Source organism: Portunus trituberculatus, chromosome 42 (genome assembly GCF_017591435.1).
Source record: "Portunus trituberculatus isolate SZX2019 chromosome 42, ASM1759143v1, whole genome shotgun sequence".
Lineage (NCBI taxonomy): Eukaryota > Metazoa > Arthropoda > Malacostraca > Decapoda > Portunidae > Portunus > Portunus trituberculatus.
The window spans coordinates 28903869-28913868 of NC_059296.1; the positions used below are offsets into that span (position 1 = coordinate 28903869).

General features: G+C 42.1%; 1 protein-coding gene across 2 annotated transcripts in view; it reads right to left on the reverse strand.

Moving 5' to 3' along the window:
- LOC123517677 overlaps positions 1-7284 on the reverse strand; it is a 50939-nt gene extending 43655 nt beyond the window's left edge. For both annotated transcript variants that reach the window (XM_045278008.1, XM_045278007.1), the window contains exon 1: positions 6791-7284. The gene's annotated coding sequence lies outside the window, so the exon portion shown is untranslated. The remainder of the gene's footprint in view (positions 1-6790) is intronic.
- Between the last annotated feature and the right edge of the window lie 2716 nt (positions 7285-10000).

The window sequence follows — 10000 nt, forward strand, 5'->3', positions numbered from 1 at the left end:
ACTTGTAAGGGAGGGTTCATAAAGTGCTGTGATATTTTGTGCATGCAGAGATAATACAAAGATGAAAAACAGGTGAAGAAATCAACCGGATCTGATATGAAAAGAAGGCTGGAAATGGATTGAAAAGAAGGTTATTTGCAAAGGGAATGTCTGTGATGCGGGGGAAGGGTTGTACGTGTAGTGGCTGAGTGGAGAAGAGCTATGGATGCATGAATAATAATACCACGGCATCAAGGGCCTCGGTCAGAGTTTCTCCCGCATCTGGTGTGATCAGCTGACCGGTCCAGGTGCTGGGAGGAGTACACATTCTCGATCTCTGCTGTCTTGTCTACTTTGAGGTGTGTTACATAGAAGTTATTAAGATTCAGTTTTTTTTTCTTGTAGATGTTTTAAACGTTTGTATGCCTATAATAACTTATTTCAACAGATATCATAGAAAGGCATTTTTTTAAGCTTTGTTATGACTTAGTGACACTTTAAACGCTTTGACGTCTATTTCCAGTACTTTTAACAAATTTACGTAAAAGTTATTTGGGCTTTACTGGTAACGAAGCTACCTTGCTACTAAAGGAGAAAACAAAAATATGACATCCGAACGTTGACTAAAAAAAAAAAAGGCCGAAAACATGAACGTAAAGTATTGAAAGCATTGAAAGATATTGAAGCTTCTGTTTTCCTCCTCGCTCAAAAAAATAAAAAATAAATAAAATAAAAAAATAAGAGAAAAAGCAACACGCCTACAAGGTACTGTAATAATACCGCCTGGCTGATAACACACAGGTAGCTAAAAATGCCAAACGTAAAGACAGGTACTCACACAATATAAAAAGAAATTCCCCGAAGCATGAACATTAGAGTAAAAACAATAAGCGGAGAGACACTTGGCATATTGAGTGAAACAAAGAAAGACCGGTAGTGCAGCACACCAGTAAATGTGAATGAAGCTGAAATCATCATATTGGAGAACTGAAGGAGTGAATGAGAGAAAGGCGAGGCGAGGTGAGGCAAGGGGAGGGGAGGTTAGAGACAGGTGGAGGCAAGGGGAGGGTGGCGAGGTGATTGGTGGGAGGGAGGTGACTTGAGGTGAATGAAAAGTAGTGCAGTGTATTCAGGGAAGAGGCGTCAGTAAAAGTAAAAAGAAAGGCAGACGAGTACTCTGCATAGTAAGAGAGAGAGAGAGAGAGAGAGAGAGAGAGAGAGAGAGAGAGAGAGAGAGAGAGAGAGAGAGAGAGAGAGAGAGAGAGAGAGAGAAACACAGGTACTTATAGAGATAGAAAATAAACAAATATGAATAAATAAATACATACATAAATATATACAGATGAAAACACAGACAGACAGACGGACAGAATCGTATACACTGCCACGACAAAGGTTCCACTCCTACAGCTCTTTTAGACAAGGTGGAATCAAAAACTTTACGTCTTATCTATCCCTCTCCTTTAACTGTCTTTTTTCAGTCTTTGTCTCACCGCCGCAATGTTGCATTCCTTGTTATCTCTTAATGCTATCATCTTACCAACTGTTTTTCTGATCTTGCTAACTGCGTGCCTCCTCTCCTTCCGCGGCCTTTCTGCACAACTCTTTCTTTCTCTCACTTCTATTCTGTCCACCTCTATGTTGCAAGAATCAATCAGTATTCTCAATCATTCATCCCTTCCTCTGGTAAACTCTGGAATTCCCTACCTGCTTCTGTATTTTATTTTCCTATGATTTGAACACACTGAAGAGGGAGATTTCAATACATCATTTGACTAACATTTTTTTTTTACCCTGTTCGGCACCTCAGTGGGCCTTTTTTTAATCGCAATATTTGTTGTCCTTATCTGGTTCCTCTCATACCTATAAAAAAAATAACCAAACTGTGGGCGAAGCGACAGACAGACACGAGAGGACCACCAATTGACTTAATGTAATGACAGTGCGGGTAACAGTCTGACAGATGAGTTCAGTCCCGCCTTTCTCCCTTGCCTGCCTGCGCATTTATCCTCCCCTAATGATGCGGAATGCCACAACTGTTCTACTCGCTGGTAACAATGATAATGGTTTGATAGCCGCGTAAAGGGTCGAGTGGAGGGGACTAGAGTGGAGAGGGGAAGTTTTACCGCAAGGAAATACCAGAGGAATGGGGAAACGGGCTAACTCAAACATCCTTTCACCGTAATGCTGGTAAGTAAAAGTGTAAGGCAGTGAAAGTAATAGTCTGTGTTTACGGTTTTGCCTTATCATGTGTGTGTGTGTGTGTGTGTGTGTGTGTGTGTGTGTAATTCACTGTTTGATCTGCTGCAGTCTCTGACGAGACAGCCAGACGTTACCCTACGGAACGAGCTCAGAGCTCATTATTTCCGATCTTCGGATAGGTCTGAGACCAGGCACACACCACACACCGGGACAACAAGGTCACAACTCCTCGATTTACATCCCGTACCTACTCACTGCTAGGTGAACAGGGGCTACACGTGAAAGGAGACAGACCCAAATATCTCCACCCGGCCAGGGAATCGAACCCCGGTCCTCTGGCTTGTGAAGCCAGCGCTCTAACCACTGAGCTACCGGGCCGTGTGTGTGTGTGTGTGTGTGTGTGTGTGTGTGTGTGTGTGTGTGTGTGTATTGTCAATTTTTGCGATAAAGACCTCAACATTGTCACTTTTGTTTTATATGCAGAGGTGACGTAAATGAATGACATAAAACTTTACTAGATATAAAGAAGAATCAAATTGTGTGTGTGTGTGTGTGTGTGTGTGTGTGTGTGTGTGTGTGTGTGTGTGTGTGTGTGTGTGTGTAACTTGGTTATATACATAGATATTACTACAAAAATACTTCGTAATCAACAAGTTCCTAAAAGCGAGTCACCCGGAAGTTTGAAATATTAGATAAATGTATAGATAGGGATGATAAGTAAATACATGTTTTATACAGGGACTGCCTCGAATAGGTGTACCAGCGTCTTGTAGCTTTTCTCGCACTCTTCATTTATTCAAGAGGTATAGATTAAATAAACAAAGTCCTCAGTATCAGCATCAGGATAACGTAAGAAATAATGGATTCAAGCTCGATGAAGGTTGGTTTGAAAAGACAAGAAGAAATTGCCTTTCATAGAGAATACCAAGTGAGTGACCGGAACGAACTCAGCTGGGTGTTGAGTAAATAATGAGGACTAAAAGATTAGAAAAACTTATGAATAGGAATGGTAGGTTGATATAGTTAGGTATATATTGTGTAGGGACTGCCACTTGTTTATCTATTGGCTTCGTGTGGCTTCCCTATATAGTTCTATTGTTTCACTAAAGCTTCTTCAACACAGGCCGCACCCACAACACACTCAGCACGTTGAAATAGTATTTAGTAAATAATCAGGGAGCTCAAACAAACTTGAGCTTCAGGAGAGAGATGCTGTTTCATTAATCTAACCCGGAACTCAAGCTTCAGAGAACCCCGGATCAAATGAACAAAGTCAAGAGTCATGACCTCTTATAATACATTTAATCATGTGAGAACCCGCTGCGTTACTGATCAATCAATAGATGGAACTTTCATGTTTGAGTCGCTACAGGATATTCTTATGTTATGTGACGTCAGCGAGGGCGAGGGCGCTGGTGAGGGCGCGGGGGCGGCAGTTGACCTACATACTGAGGAGAGGTCTTGACCGAACGAACGCTTCAGTCTTCTTTCTCCTGGGGCCGCGTGGTCTGACTTTTCCATCCGGTCACTCACTCACTGCTGGATTCACGTGCCTCCCGTAACCCACTCCCTGTCCAGGTGGTATCATTATTTGTGTCAGGGAAGCAAACCCAAGGGGGATAAAAAGAAAGAAGTACGCCTTGCTACTCCCGAAAAGAATCAAGGATAAAAGAATATAAAGAGACGATTTGCTTAATTTCTGAGATGTCCTGATGACTCGTGTCCCGAAACAATTCTATTTGGACAGAGTTAAATATTTAGAAAGAGAAAAACCACGAAAATACATGTACATTTACCATTTCTTCAAGGATAACAGAAAGTAGAAGAGTCTAAAGGGAAAGCTGATTTAATTTTTGAAGTGCCTTGGTAACTTATCTCTTGAAACCGCTCCATTCACAGATAGGAGGAAAAAAGAAAAAAAATACGAGAGAAACTAGACACTAAAAGGGATACTCTATTTAGCAATCATGAGAACTCCTCTTCCGAAATAGTTTTAATCATAGACAGGGGAGAAATACAGAGGCAGAAGGGAGTAAGATTAAACCAGTGAATGAGATGAAGAAACCAAGACCGGAGATGACCGACGACTGGCGAGGGAGTGACGGGCATCGGGGAACAGAGAGAGAGAGAGAGAGAGAGAGAGAGAGAGAGAGAGAGAGAGAGAGAGAGAGAGAGAGAGAGAGAGAGAGAGAGAGAGAGAGAGAGAGAGAGAGAGAGAGAGAGAGAGAGAGAGAGAGAGAGAGAGGTTCCATATTGCACCTCGTTGGTCATGGCGCGACAACTCTATATGGGTCAGTTCCGGTTCTTTGTGGTGACCCGAGGTGTGTGTGTGTGTGTGTGTGTGTGTGTGTGTGTGTGTGTGTGTGTGTGTGTGTGTGTGTGTGTGTGTGTGTGTTCACTGTTTGATCTGCTGCAGTCTCTGACTCAGACAGCCAGACCCTACCCTACGGAACGAGCTCAGAGCTCATTATTTCCTCTCTCTCTCTCTCTCTCTCTCTCTCTCTCTCTCTCTCTCTCTCTCTCTCTCTCTCTCTCTCTCTCTCTCTGCTGTGTGTGTGTGTGTGTGTGTGTGTGTGTGTGTGTGTGTGTGTGTGTGTGTGTGTGTGTGTGTGTGTGTGTGTGTGTGTGTGTGTGTGTGTGAAGTTTACCTATCAGTAATCTAAAAGGATAGAGAGAGAGAGAGAGAGAGAGAGAGAGAGAGAGAGAGAGAGAGAGAGAGAGAGAGAGAGAGAAAGAAAAAAAACAGTGAAAGTTTAGTGACGTCTCGGTTGATTACAGTTACATCGACTCTCCTTACTCCCCTCCCATTCCCTCCCCTTCCCTCCCCTCCCTGCAGGCTGCAATCCCTCCCCCCTCTTGTTGGCAGGCGTTAGTGAAAGCGAATTGCACCCCCCACCTCCCCTGTCTCTTCTCTTCCCCTCTCCTCCTCCTCCTCCTCTTCTCACATCACTTTTCTTTGTATCCAACGAAAATGAACATCATTTTAGACACACACACACACACACACACACACACACACACACACACACACACACACACACACACACACACACACACACTGATTCAAGAAAAGTGAAATACAAATAAAATGTGAAAGCGATTGCAAGGACGTTAAAGTGACGTGGGAATGGTAAGGACCGAGTGGTGTTCTGTTCGACTCATTCTTTACTCTCTTTAGTGCCCAGGCTGACCTCTTACACCTTATGAAAATAGTCTATTGAAGCCTAGAAAAACTACGGACTTTTAAGTATACCAGAGCTGTCAATAGCGTTCAACGAAAATCTGTAATCTTATCAAGTATGAATGTGGAAATGTTACTGAATTAAGAGGCAAGACATTTTGATCCCTAACCTCAAGCATTTCTTTACAAGCGTTATTGGAATTTTCAAGACCCTATTCATGAAACTGGTGATATGTTGGCAAGGACTCTACGCTTTTAGTAACTATTGAAAAAATAATAAGATAAAAAAAAAAAAAACAAATAAATGAAAAAAAGAATAGCAATAAAAGAATAACGTTATTTATGATCTCTGTGGTTCTCGAGAGCATTTCCTTTGAGGGAAGGATAGTTAAAAAATTCAAGCATTTCTCAGGGAACAAGTCTAAATTTATATAAATGATTATAAGCTAGACATTTTAAGATTTATAAAGGACAGACAAAAATCAGCCCGTAAGTATGGTTGCGGGTAAGAGGAAGAGACTCCGTAAGGATGTAGTTTGAACATGTGTATAAATGTTTGTTTTATGAGGTTAGATTTATGGATGAGGACTGCTTGTAGTTGAAGTGTTGAGGAGCTGCCGTGCGTACACCAGCTACCCTTTGGCAGCATTCTTGCTTTCTTATGTTCTTGTGTTCTTATTTTGTCTGGTTTGTGAGGGTAAGCCAGGCCAGGAACACCCCGGCACTACCTCGTCTTCCCTCCCTTCTTCCCTCCCTCCCTGCTTGCCTTTCTTGTCTCTAAATCCGGGTCCTGATTCTCTTCCTATCGTTTCACCGGTAATATCATCGCCTTCTCAGTCCTCTATGCCGCTCGTTCTTTTCTCTTCAAGTTACGTATCATAATAAAGAGAAGCCTCTTTTTGTAGTTCAGTATGAAGAACGTAACCAGCAATGCGCTCATCGTTTTCATTCTCTTTTTTCTTTTCGTACTATTGATGCGTTCTTACTTTTCTTTTAATCCTGTTTATTTCTATGTATGTATCATGAATTCATCAAGTGACTACTTTGTTTACCCTTGTGTCTCAAGAATGGGAGCTTTCATCAGCACTACGTCAGATTGTGTTGGGTATCGGCAACATAACATAGCGAGGAGACATGAGTTTTAGAAAGACTACTAGACCATGTGTCAAAGATTTAAGTAGGAATTGCCTAAGCCCGAATTCTCAAACCTTTCGGCGTCTTATCTCGACTGCACGAATAGTCTGTAGCGGAACTTACTGAAGCTTTCACGAGGGTTTTCGAGAGTGAGATTCTGCATCATGAATGTTAAAAAATGTCCAAAACTTGACTGATCATTCCTGTGGCTTTTGAAAGTAGTCCTTATGAGAATCCAAAACGTTTCAGAATACGGGCCTGTGTTTCAATACCACCTTAATAACTGAAGCTCACCTTGCGTGTCGATGTGGCGAGAGGATCTGATACTGTGTCCTGACTAGCGTGTTGTTTTGACCATCCAGGCAATAAGCACTGTTGGGCGAGGCTGGCGAGTTGCACCAACACGTGTTTCTGTTGACTAGATGATTCCCAGCAGTGTGGTAAGTGGCCAACGGATGAGGAGACTTATGGAATTCATTTACGTTTTTCCAATGCTCTCCAAAACGTGGCTTAGAGCAGTGCTATCAGCTGTGTACACTGTGAACTGTTTCCTGGAGTGTTAGGGAGAGGGAAGGGGCAGCGTAACAGGGACTTCAGAGTGGTTGTTACCAGCACAACCACAACGAGGACTCCCTGGGCGCGGCAGCGAATTGTAAGGGGGAGGAGAGGAGTGGTGGTGGTTACGATGGTGGTGGTAGGCGTAGAGGAGGCGGCGGGACTGCGATCACCACCACTGTGAGAGAACCACTGTCGCCACCTCTGCCTCCGCCGCCTGCCAAGCTGAACCCACGCAGCGAAAGTTTCACATATCGCTCCTCCGTCCTTTCTCCCGTGGCCGCCCCCTCGCTCCCTCTGCTCCCTTGCTCCGTGGTTGCTTCGCGTCGCGCCTCTCTCCGGTCCCAGGAAGCGCGTTATCCGCCCCTCAAGTCTTGCGTGAGATCCGCCCCAGGCTTGTCTTTTGTTCAGATTCAACGAGTCTCATAACACAGCGCATGAAAACCTGGAAAAGCTGGAACATACTACTTTTCATTGTGTTGTGCTCCTCTTTGTTGCTGCTCGTGTGGTGGTGTTTGCTGCACATTGGGTGGTGACTGTGATGATGATGCGAGGTGGCGTGGTGAAGTGCTAAGTGGTCCATGTAACTTACTTGTTCATTTGTAGCATCACTGTGGCTTGTTGTATTGGGTTCCTTTGCTTCTATTATTGTTACAAAGAATCTGTGGGAGGTTATGTGGTGACCAGTCCGCCGCGCACGCACTGCCCGCCACATCCACGCCCTCGCAGAACAATAACTATAACCATAGCAGAGACATTACTAGGAGAACTGACACCGGAAAAAAAAAATGGCAAGGAAGGAAACACGAAAGTGGATATCTGTTTCTTCCTAATTTGCTACCCCCCCTTAAAAAAAAAAGACTGCAGAGAACCTTTACAAATAATTACCTACAGGAAAGAAGATGGATTAAAACAGTATGTTCTTCATTACTTAACCAGTATAATGTTCAGAGGTGACTGCTGGACGAAATCAAGTGTGTCGGAGTGGTTTATGAACAAAGAAGTGTGTGTCATGAGCAGTGAGGAGGTTGAAAACGTCTGCGCTCTTACTGGTCAAAGTGCGAGATATGTTTAAGGAGTCAAGATGAAATGCTTTGTTTGTTAGTGTTGTTGTTGATGTTGTTGATGTTGTTGTTGTTGTTGTTGTTGTTGTTGTTGTTGTTGTTGTTGTTATCAATTTACTTTTATATTATTATTATTATTATTTATTTTTCATGATAGACTATATTTAAAACCACAAAGAAATACAAAAATGAGAATAAAAAGATACACTGAAAATGCTGATCCCAGACGAGAGCAACCAGAAGGAATATCCAAAATTATGACTAAAACTTTGGAGAAGGAAAAAAAAAAAAGCCCTCGAAGGAGTTTAAGTCTTAGGTAATAGGGAACACAGAATCAGAGTGAGGGTTTCCAAGTTGTTACCGTTGCTGTGCCGGGTGTGTCTCCTCTCGCTAACACTAATATCTGATGTTATTTCTGGTGAAACATCGACAATCTCTTGGTTGAATATGGGGAAAAAAATCTGCCACTGCATATCAACTTACACTGTCTATTTATTGGTTTGGACGCAGGGCTTGGTCATTGTTTTCTTTCTTAATTCTTGCTCTTGTGATACAGGGATTGTAATCTCATTGCTGTTATGACTTGTCTCGACTTGTTATTGCATCACTGGTGTGTCTTTTAAAGCTTTTTTCATGATTCCAGGAAAAGGAGCCAACATCTGCGGGAAGAACTCTCAAGAAAATGAACTATTTATGTATTTGGCCTTTGAAAGTAATCCATATGAGACAGCAAAGGGTTCTCTCTCTCTCTCTCTCTCTCTCTCTCTCTCTCTCTCTCTCTCTCTCTCTCTCTCTCTCTCTCTCTCTCTCTCTCTCTCTCTCTCTCTCTCTCTCTCTCTTTCACACCAGTGACGTAGCTAAGGGCGGTGGAGGGGCGGTCCGTTTCGGGTGGCACTTTTTTGAGGCGATTCTTTAGGTCCTCACAGTTGTCAGTTTTAGATTATTAGTCCTGTGCGTGCTCTTGGTAATTAGTCCTAGGCCCATATTCTTGATACACAGGCCTAGTTGTGTCTTTAATCAATAAAAACAGCTTTATATATATATATATATATATATATATATATATATATATATATATATATATATATATATATATATATATATTCGCAGTTGTAGTAAACTCACTCCTCAAAACATAGCACGCAACCACCATCGGTGGCTGAAATAGTGGTGATTGTAGTAGTAGTAGTAGTAGTAGTAGTAGTAATAGTTGTTGTTGTTGTTGTTGTTGTAATATTAGTAGTAGTAGTAGTAGTAGTAGTAGTAGTAGTAGTAGCAAATAGCCTTGTGATTTCGTCAGTTGAATTAATGTAATCATATACGGCTGATTCGCTGTTTTTTTTTTTTTCTTTTCCACCTGGAAGAAAAGAGACATAGATATGCCTATATGATGGTCATTACATTTAGAAGAAACAAGCCTATAGTAACAAGTTCTGGCCTGGTTAAGACATTTATGATCAAAATGTCATCTATTTGATAGTGCACGCGTTCCCCTTACTGTGAGGAACCAACAGCATTCACATTGCTTTATAACTACTTATATCATTACTCTTAATACGAATATAAGTACAGAATAAACTGTACTACCTACATCTATTTAGTATTATCAGTATTACTCTGATAGAAAACTTTTATTTTCAAATAAGCTAGTTAATATGGCATCTATTTTAGGCAGTTTTGTCACCTGCCGCCGCCAGCAGCACACACCCTCCAGACTTCAGTTCTTTACAACCTTTCGTGACGGCAGGAGGTTGGCGGTTCATCAGCTACTACTACATTTAAGAGCCTCTGTTTGAATTGACGTAGAATATTAAGAGTCTTTACGATTCTAGTGACGTATTAACCAGATTTCTACACTCGAAAGACTTCGGTAGAAGTGACATGG